At 35.1% G+C, this 11,114-nt stretch overlaps 1 pseudogene; it reads right to left on the bottom strand.

The window, feature by feature from the left end:
* Positions 1–6,449: 6,449 nt before the first annotated feature.
* LOC109374027 (CCA tRNA nucleotidyltransferase 1, mitochondrial-like) lies at positions 6,450–9,457 on the bottom strand (annotated as a pseudogene).
* Between the last annotated feature and the right edge of the window lie 1,657 nt (positions 9,458–11,114).

Here is an 11,114-nt window from a genome sequence, read left to right as displayed (position 1 = left end):
AAAACTATTGGAACTAATCAACAACTAGAATATAAAAACAACAAACAGAAATCAATTGCATTTCTACATCCTAATAATGAAACATCTGAAAGGAAATAAAGAAAACTATCCAATTCACAATAGCGCCAAAATAATACAATACCAAGAAATAAATTTAACTAAGGAAGTTAAATATTTATACAATGACTACTTCAATAACTTGGTGAAAACTAATCAAAGAATATACAAAGTAATGGAAAGACATTGAGTGCTAATGGATTGTAAGAATTAATACTGTTAAAATGTCCATATTACTTAAAACCATTTATATAGTCAGTACAATCCCTATCAAAATTTTAATGGCATTCTTCAAAGAAATAGAAAAATAATTCTATAATTCATATGAACACTAAGAACCCCGAATAGCTAAAACAATCTTGAGAAAGAACAAACCTGGAAGCATCATGCTTCCTGATTTCAAACTGTACTACAAAGCTACTGTATAATAATTAAAACAGTATGGCACTGGCATAAAAATAGGCACAGAACAGAGAGCCCAGAATTAAACCTTCACATATATGGTCACTAATATTGGATAAGGGAGCCAAGAACACCCAATGGGAAAATGATAGTGTCTTCAACAAATGTTACTAAGAAAACTGGGTAAACACAAACAAACCAATGAAATTAAACCATTATTTTATACCACTAACAAAATCAACCTCAAAACAGAACCAAGACTAAAACACAACACTTATCATAAAATTTCTAGAAGAAAACATAAGGAAGAAGCTCCTTGACATTGGTCTTGGCAAAAATATTTTTCATATCACACCAAAAGCACAAGCAACAGAAGCAAACATAAATAAGTGGGACTACATCAAACTTAAAAGGTTCTGCGCAGCAAAACAAACTATCAACAAAATGAAGAGGCAACCTATAAAATGGGAAAACATTTTTGCAAACCATGTGTCAAATATGGATTAATACAAAAAATGTACAAGAAACTCATACAATTCAGTAACATAAGCAACGTTTAATAAATAGGCAGAGAAACTACATAGACATTTTTACAAAGAAGGCATCTAATGGTCAACAGTATATGAAAATATGCTCAACATCACTATTCATCCGGGAAATGCAAATGAAAACCGCAATGACATATCACCACACACCTGTTAGAACGGCGATCATCAAGACGAGATAACTATGTTGGCGAGGGTGTGAAGAAAAGGGAACACTTTCACATTATTGGTGGGAATAAAAATTAATTCAGCCACTATGGAAAACAGTATGGAGGTTTCTAAAAAATTAAAAAATTGATCTACCATATGATCCAGCAGTTCCACTTCTGAGTATTTACCAAAAGGACATTAAAATAGGATATTGAAGAGATATATGCACTCCCATGTTTACGCAGCATTATTCACAATAGCCAAGATATGGAAACAGCCTAACTGCTTGTTGGTGGATGAACTTATAAAGATGATGTGAAATCTATCTATCTAGCTAGCTAGCTAGCTATATCATCTATATCATCTATCTATCTGGAAATATACCGGGGTGCCAAAAAATGTATACAAGTGGGCACTTTGGTCAATATTGCTCAAGCAGTAGTTTGCCATGATCAGAAGTGTCTGGACGCTGATGGTAACCACTTTGAGCATCTCTTGTAATTGCAGAAGTCACATGTGACTTGTACTCATCTTTTTTTATCAGTATATATTGAGTATTACAATTTTAATACAGTTTTCCTTTCTTAAAATATGTATACTTTTTTTGGCACTACACACACACACACACACACACACACACACACATATCAAATGGAATACTATTCATCTATGAGAAAGAGAGGCATTCTGTTATTTGTGAAAACATGGATGGACCTTGGAGACATTATGCTAAGTGAAATAAATCAGTGAGAAAAATAAATACTGTATGATTATCACTTATATGTAGAATCCAAAAAAAGCAAAATTCGTAAAATGATGGTTACCAGAGAATAAGGTTAAGTGGACTAGGACATATGTTTAAGTGTCACAGTTGCAATAAGTAATAAATCAGCCCTACAGATCTAATGCATAGTTTAGTGAATAGAGACAACAGTATTATACGATAATCATCAAACTTACTAGGAGATTAGATCTTAATTATTCCAACCACTAGAAAGAAATTATAACCAGCTAATGTGATAGAGATGTTAATTATTGCTACAGTGCCAATTATAAAACAATATATAAGTGTATCAGATCAAGATGTTGTACACCTTAAATTTACATAATGTTATATGTCATTATGCATCAAATAAAGATACAATAGGAATATACAAGACTTTTTTTCTTAAAACCTTTATTGATATATAATTGTCATACCATGTAACAGACCTATTTAAAGTATACAGTTAAATGTTTTTTGTATATTTACAGTATTGTGCACTCAACTGTTAACGTTTTTATTACCCCCAAAAGAAATTCAGCACCCATTAGAAGTCATTCCACTTTCTTCTTTCTATGGAAATGACTAGGAAAACTACTAATCTACTTTGTTTCTATGGATTTGCTTATTCTTGACATTTTTCATAAATAGATCATACAATTTGTTGTCCTTTGAAATTGACTTCTTTTACTTAAATGCTTTCAAGATTTATCCATGTGGTAGCATGTATCAATACTTCATTATTTTTTAAAATGCAGAATGATATGTCATTATATGGATATACCATATTGATGCCTTACAGCTTCATCCTCGACTGCCCCCACACCCACACACCCACCCCTGACCTAATGAGGTCACCAGGGAGTGTCTTGGAATGCTGAGACCCAGTGGAAAGATATCAGTAAAGCTTCCTCAAGGGAGTGTCTCTGAACTCTGAGACCTGACAGAATGATGTCGGTTATCTCCCTTATTTTCATGGTCATGGTGCATCTGCACCATCCTGGGGATTGTGTGTGTGTGGAAGTATGAAAGCATAGCAGGTGTTGGAATACAATGGGGCTGGTTGATGGAAAATAGCCACAAGGCACTTATCACACTGACTTTAGAAAAAACAAGTTTCACTTCTTTGAAGTTTCTTAATAAAAGCTACGCATTGGCCCCATTCGGGGCTCAGTCCCAAAGAGGCTGCAGCCTTTTGGCCTCGCTTCAACTCTATCCTTGACTGTTGTGTTTCTTTAACCCTGCGCCGCCCCTCTCACTCCCTACCGCCCTTGCTGCGCAGGACGCGCCACCATATTTTATTTACCATTTCATCAATACATGGACATTTGGAATGTAAATTAAAGCATAGGAAATATAGTCAATAACATGGTAATAACTATGTACAGTCCCAGGTGGGTATTAGACTAGTCAGGGGGATCACTTCTTAAATTATATGAAAGTCTAACCACTGTGCTGTACACCTGAAATTAGTATAAAATAATATCAATGTCAACTGTAATTGAAAAATTTAAAAGTGGGGGATGGTGAAGGGCAATAAGTTTACATTTCCAGGTATAAAACAGATAAGTCATGGGGATATAATGTATAGCATAAGGAATACAGTGAATAATATTGTGATAATGTGGTATGCTGTCAGATGGTTGCTGGGCTTAACATGGTGATCACTTCTTTAGATATATAAATGTTGAATAAGTATGGTGTACACCTGAAATTAATATAGTACATTAGTTATATTTTAATAAAAATCTTTAAATAATTAAAAATGCAAGCAGTATGTATCAAAAACAATTTGATAAGATAAAGTGTTGCTCAGAGGTAAAGAGAAATAAAGTGATAGAATTAACACTTATATTCATAAAAGAATAAATGGCTACAACTAAATTCAAGATCTTATAAAAGATGAGAAAATATCAAAACAAAGAGGAGGAAGGTCAAACAGAGAATTAATGCAGATAAAGTTAGATGTTATCTAAAAGACAGTACAAATCTAAATAAAAAATTCCAAAAGAATAAAATTCCAAAAAATTTGACTTTTAAACTTTTTTAAATGATAAACTATTTCAAAAAATTTAATAATGGGAAAAGAATGAAGAAATGCAAAAAAGAAATGATACATATATAGAGTTAAATTTTCTAATATTCTCAGTTTATTTAAGCATATCTCAGAATAGAAAAGAAACATCTTAAAAGATAACTTTCCATAGATGAATTACAGAATTTGTCAACTAGAAAATAAATGAATACAATTTTCAAAAATTAAATTAAAGTAATACAGTTAGATGGTATCACAATGAATACTATCAAATGTTTAAAGAACCAATTTATTTAGGATATCATAAAAAGAAGACTGTTCGAAATAACTCTTTCTCTGTCTCTGTCACACACACACACACACACACACACACACACACACTCAAATTCACTCATAAATGTGTTTCAAAAAATCTTGAGTAAAATATCAGTATACTCAAATAAATAAGCTATGTTTCATTACTTTTTTAGTCAATACTGCCTCCATCATGATGAGACTAGAAAAATGCAAGACTACAAAAAGGAGTTGATAGTGTTGAAATAAATTCTAGGCCCAAGACAGAGCCACATCAGTCCAAGGTGCCACATCAGCAAACTGAAACTTAGAATATACATTTGTGTCACTGTAAATGCTTCCTTGACCAAACACAGTACATACAGCCGCCAAGCCCCAAACACCAATCCAGTTCTGGGCTCTACACTTATTTCCTTGTTCCTTCTCACCCCAAAGAAAGTTGACTGTGTGGCACCATCCAATTAGATATTTTCTAGTTTTCTCTTCCTTGTTCTTTCTTCTTTATCGCAGAAGAGCTCCCTGCCTTCAGACCATAAAGGAGTTCTCCCTAAGGGAGACTGTTTGCTTCATGAATTTTTAGTTTGTTTGTATCCTTAGTTGTCTTTAATTATTTTTCGATAGTCAACATGAACATTAATTTTGCAGTGATGATAATCACATTGAATACTCATGGCTGCAAACACTTGCTTTTCTGCATCTAAAACTAGAGCTCCAGGTTGGTAGTCTGGCTGGAAGAATTTTATTTGGAACCCTTGCATTCTTAAAGGTAAAGTGATATTTGATATTTATAGGTCATCAATGTTAAATTTTATAACAAAATTCAAAGAGTTATGTACCAAACCAGGTAGAATCTTGGAAAGAAACTTACCATTTAGAAGTGACCTCTGGCAACAGTAACATCTAGCTGTTTTGGTTCCTCTGCAGCTAACATTAGCTCTAGCATCTGAGGTTCTAGCTAGCTTTTATAATGGGACTGACTGTTCGCAGTTGTTCTCAAACTTGAATGTAAATCAGAATCACCTGGAGGGCTTGTTAAAACATAGCACTGGGCCCCACCACCAGGTTTCTGTTTTTAGATCTCAGTGAGATCTGAAGATTTGCATTTCTAATAGTTCCCAGGTGATGATAATAATGCTGGTCCAGGACCATACTTTGAAATCTAGACAAGATCTTTTGTTTGTTTGTTTTTTGTTTTATTTTAAGTACAAGTTTATTCTGGAATTCAGATAAGAACTGACAATTATAGACAATTGTTGTATAAAATAAGTCATTCCAATTGCAAACACCAAAACATTTTTTTCTTCAAAACAGTTACCACTTTTTGAGATAAATTTTAGTACTGCCCTATGCAAAAAAAACAAAACAAAAAAAAACTTAGCCAGATTAACATAGATGAAGCCAACTATGCTTTTCTCTGGCACTATTCCAAAAGAATAATAAGGTTCAGTGACATAAATTGGGCTAAAAGGAGGCAGACTTCAGTTTAGTGTCTGAAATGTATTTTTTTGAAAAGGTCCTCTGAACTGGCTTTTATGTCTACTACATATGAGGTCTGACAATTAAATTAGCAAACTTGTTGCAACAATGTTGCTAACCTTTTATAATATCAGAGGGATTATTCATTATGAATTTATACTAACTGGACAAACAGTTAACCAAGTTAACTATTTGGAAGTGCTTAAAAGGCTGCATGAAAAAGTTAGATAAAAAAATGGCCTGAACTTTTCGCCAACAATTCACGGCTCTTGCATCACAACAGTGGACCAGCTCACATGGCACTGACTGTGAGGGAGTTTTTTCCAGTAAACAAATAACTGTATTGGAATGCTCTCCCTACTCATCTGACCTGGCACCCAATGATTTCGTTCTTTACCTGAAGATACAGGAAATGATGAAAGGAGGTATTTTGATGATATTCAGGACATAAAGGGTAATATGATGACAGCTTTGATGGCCATTCTAGAAAAAGAGTTCCAAAATTGCTTTGAGGGGTGGACTAGGCACTGACGTTGGTGCATGACTTCCCAAGGAGAGTACATAGTAATATTCAGCAATGAGGTATGTAGCACTTTTTCTAGGTTGAGTTCGTGAATTTAATTGTCACATATTGTATGCAAGTCTCTTAAACCTCACTAAGGGGAAGGGGAAAAAAATCACTCTTACCAAAAATTTCCTGGCTTTTGGTAGCCAGAGGTCTTTGATTTTAGGCCTTGATTGTGGAATTCAAAAGTTCATCTTTTTCTATTTGGTATCTACTTTTTCCCCACTGTTTTCAAAACTGTTGCAATAGAGCCCCAATTTATTTTCCTGAAGAAATGACCACTTTTCTGATGTCATGGCCCCTCACAGAGTATGAAGGAATGGACCACTGCTCACTGCTACATTTCCTTTAGAAGACTGAGCTCTCCTTGGTGTTTCAGTCGTTCGCATAAACAAGTACGTACTTGCTCAGATTTCCTAGAATCCGTGATGAAGTCTTGATAAGGTTTCAATGGTTCTGAACTGTCTGTTGCTTTAATTAAATCTCTCCTATTTTTAACTATAAACAAACTAAGGTTTTTCTCTTCTTTTGAAATCTTCAATCTCAAATCCAATTTTGTAAACATCCAGTACTTTGAATTCTGAGGCAAAGAGAGTCATTGGCTTTGGTGAAAAATCTTCAACGTTTTTACTGACTTCGTTAAATTCTTCTAAACTTGCACTAGCAAGTAAGCCTATGTAAGGAGCCACATCATGATCATAGACAAGCTGAATGAAATGATTTACATGGTTACCAAGGAGTTTTTTTTTTTTCAGTTCTACCCAAATCATCTCTCCTGATAGACCAGCTAGGCCTTCGGCATTTTCTGCAGTTGCTTCCAAGGTCTCAGGATCATGGTCAACAGGTTTGTCTACAATTCTCCTATAAAACCTGAAATTTCTTAAAATTCAAAGATAATCTTCTTTTAGCGCCTGTTGAGCATAGCCAACAAATTTCACTTTATTTTTTTCTACATGACCATTCAAGTAGTCAAATAAAGGACTACCAAAACCTAACAACATACAACTTATAGTGAGATTCCCAGCATCCTTCTGCCAACCAGTTGTGAATTCTACCTCCGCATGTCTTCCATTGGTGACATCAATCCATAGTGCAGTAATTTCAAATGCTTCTTCCTGAAGCCTGGAAGTAATGGTCCCGTCCTTCTCTCCTTTGTTGTCTGTCATGCGAACGCCAGCGCTCTGAAACATCCCCTTCATCTGAGTAGGGGTGGCAGTGGTGGCAAAATCCATGTCCTGCAGCTTCACCCTGTTTAACAAATCCCGCACTGCTCCTCCTGCTATTTGTAATTCATGATTTTCTTTGACAAATAATTCTGCCAGACCCTTAATCCTTCCGTGCAAAGTGACTGGAATTCGGGAGACTGCAACTCCATTGTAAATAGATGCTGCTTCAGAGGGCACAGCCTACTCCACCCATAGCTCAGTAATGCCCCACGCCAGGGACGCAGGCACCTCAGCCTCTGGGGAGACAGTCACCAACTACACAGCTGCAAGGCAGACTCCTATGCAAAACGATGAAATTTAAAAGCGATGGAAAATAAAGGGATACACTGCAATTTTATATATCAACTGAGAGACATTTATCTTCTATTCAGGTAGAAAACTGAAAAGCGACAATTTGTGGAACAGTGATGACGAGGTCTGCGCTTGTAGCTCTCCTATGGCATATCCTTACTACTAAGTTTGCAGGCCACACTTCCGGTGACTGGGTTCCCCTGAGAGGCGTTTCAGTTAAACCAGGCTAGATCTGGGAGGGCTGTAGCATGCTCTGAATATGCAGCACTGTGGTGACAAACTCCTCTGTGCTGAAACAGGTCAGTGACTGACTGACTGGGATGGAAACCATCTACTCAAAATTGACATATTGTGAGTGAGAGGAAATTTATTTATTCCCAAGCCCCACAGATATTGCTCCCCTTAGAGAAATAAACATTCCTCCCATACTATACATATTCTTCCATTTTTTACAGAAAATTCAGCTCCATTATATCTTATGAGACTACCGTGGTATATGGGATCCATCATTGACCGAAACATCACTATGAGGCTCATGGCTATGTACATTTGTACTTGTTTAAATATTCAGGAAAGGGCCGGCCGAGTGGCGCAGTGGTTAAGAACTCGCTTGGGACGCCAGGGGCCCCGGTTCGATCCCACATTTGAGGGCCAGTGACACTGCCCTCCACAGCTAAGATGCTGAACAGCAGCTCAACCTGGAGCTGGGCTGCCATGAGTCGCCGGCGACGGCGTAGGCTGCAGCCTCTGTGGCAGTGGGTTGCCATGGGCTACCGTGTGTGGCCAGCAGCCAGCGTGAGCGGCCAGCAGCTGCAGTGAGTGGCCGTCCAGAATTCGGCAACTGATCTGCCTCGCCAGGGAAGAGCGCAATGATGGTGCCAACTTGGGCCAGTGAAGCAACGTCCTCCACAGCTAGACTAAAGAACAAAACGACAGCAACTTGTGTGTTCCCCTTCCCCCAATTCCCCAGAGCTGTTCCCATCCCCCAATTCCCCAATAAAAATATTTTTAAAAAAGTAAATAAATAAATAAATATTCAGGAAAAACTCTGGGTTGATATACCAGAAAATATGAGTGGTTTCCCTTGTGAGGGAAGATGGCAAGAGCAATCAGATTTGGGAAAAACATTTTTAATTGTTTCTTTTTATGGTTTTAGAATTCTAAACCTAGTCAAAATCTTAGTCAGAAATTAATATATTACCTAGTCAAAAAGCAAAATGGTTCAAATTGTAGTAATACGTGTCCATAATCTCTTCTTCCTGCTTGCTACTGTTCTTTGTTTTCAGGAAGAACATTACCATCTTTTTATTTCCCAAGGCAGTACTAAGACAAATACAGGTAAAAATCATGATTAACTAAAGATACGTTAAATATGGGAGGGGAAAGAGGAGGTGATGGGATACAATGGTGGTAGTGGGCTGTAAATTTAAATAGAAAGCAAATTAAAATTCAATATACAACTATTAAAATAAGGCTATTAAATTAAAATTTAAGTGTTTTTTTTTATATCTCTTGCTTCTTGTCTCTTCTGTTGCAAGACTGACTCTTTAACCAAGTATCTACCCTAAAACCTCTTCCTTTTTGAGTCACAGGACTTTAAAAAAACCAAAAATCAAAGAGTTCTTGACTACTTACAAGAAGTCCAACAATCATGTAAAGTTCTAAAGTTCGAATAATCTTGCACCCACGTAGAATATGAGTTTTCTTTTTTATGCAACACAGCTCTGTTTCATCTTAAACTTTTCATTGCAGACAATACCTTTCTTTTAATAACCAAGGGTGATTAATAATGCATTGTACTAAACAAAAGATTCATCTACCTTTAGTCTCCACCATAGAAACACAAAGAACTGGCAGAAGCTGTGAAATAATAGTTTTTCTTTCATTTATTCCAACACATCGTTTTAGTACCATGGATTTATTTGGAATAACTTACCATTTTACACTTTAGTAATTCCTGACTTCCTTTTCTTCTCTTAAAAACATTTAAAAATGAAATTCTAGATATGGAAATAAGCTTATTTTCTGAATTTATGTTGAAATTTTCTTTTATGATGTCAACATAAGAGGAAGCATTTTCCTTATTTTGCAAAAAGTGATTTTTTTCATATGTCTTCTAATATTTATGTATTTTAATATATATAATTAGTAGTATGTTGACAATATATTTCAGGTCCCCCATTTACTAATTGTATAAATATGGGAGCTACTGAAACTTTAATTTTCTCACTTTCTTCACCATAAAATGGAGAAGATAATTCAAGAGCTGATAAGAGAAATAAATTTTACCTTATAGGCTCTAACACTATTAACCAACATGACTTCATGTTTACCACTATTGTAAACCTACTTAACCATTCAGATACCCTCCTAATACTGACCATGTTCTGACCCCATATGAGAGGCAGTCATACTACACAGACACCCTTCTCACTTGGTTCAAGCTCCAACACCACACTCTTGGCCGTTCTAACTCCTCCTACAAGTCTACCTTATAGAATAACACCCAATGGTTTTAATATTCAATTGTTTAGTTTCAGAAGAAAAAAGAGGGGGAGGAAGATATATGTATTTTCATTATTCTGTGCACAGTATGTGTGTGTAATTTTCTTTCTCTGTAATTTATCTTTGAATCACTTATTTAAAAATATTTTGCTTAATTTCCCAATATGTGGAGATATTCCATATAATTTTTGTTATTGGTTTTCAGTCTAATCCCATTGTTGTTAGATATTATGCTCAATATAATTTCAATCTTTTGAAATCTATGAGGACTTTCTTATTATCCATCATCTGGACTACTCAATGAATGTTCCATATGCTTCTGGAGAAAAGAAAAAAGAGTATATTTTATAACTGATGGGAATAATGCAATATAAAGGTCATGATGTTCATTTTGTTTATAGATTGTTTAAAATTTCCTGAACACTTAGTGTTTTTCTTTTTAAATTGTTTATTCCATTTTCTGAGAAAAAATATTAAGTTCTCTACCTGAATTTGTAAATGTGTCTCTCTAGATCTCTTTGATTTTACATTCTGTATTTTGAAGAACAAAAGGAGATAACATTTTGATTCCTTTTAAATAATTTGATTATTTAATCATTATAAAATACCTAGATTTATTACTCACAAATATCTTTGTTTTGATGTATACTTTTCCTGACTTTAATGAGTGAACCCAGCTTCCTTATGCATGATATGGTTACCATTTAAAAATATATTTTCTATCTTTTTACTCTCATTTTCTCAGTGTTTTCATATTAAAATAAATTAGGGAATGAGATTATGTGTGTGTGTGTGTGTGTGTGTG

The sequence above is a fragment of the Hipposideros armiger genome, unplaced genomic scaffold (genome assembly GCF_001890085.2).
Source record: "Hipposideros armiger isolate ML-2016 unplaced genomic scaffold, ASM189008v1 scaffold_778, whole genome shotgun sequence".
Lineage (NCBI taxonomy): Eukaryota > Metazoa > Chordata > Mammalia > Chiroptera > Hipposideridae > Hipposideros > Hipposideros armiger.
Note: the sequence above shows the minus strand (reverse complement) of the source record. Positions and strands in the feature narration are given on the sequence as shown.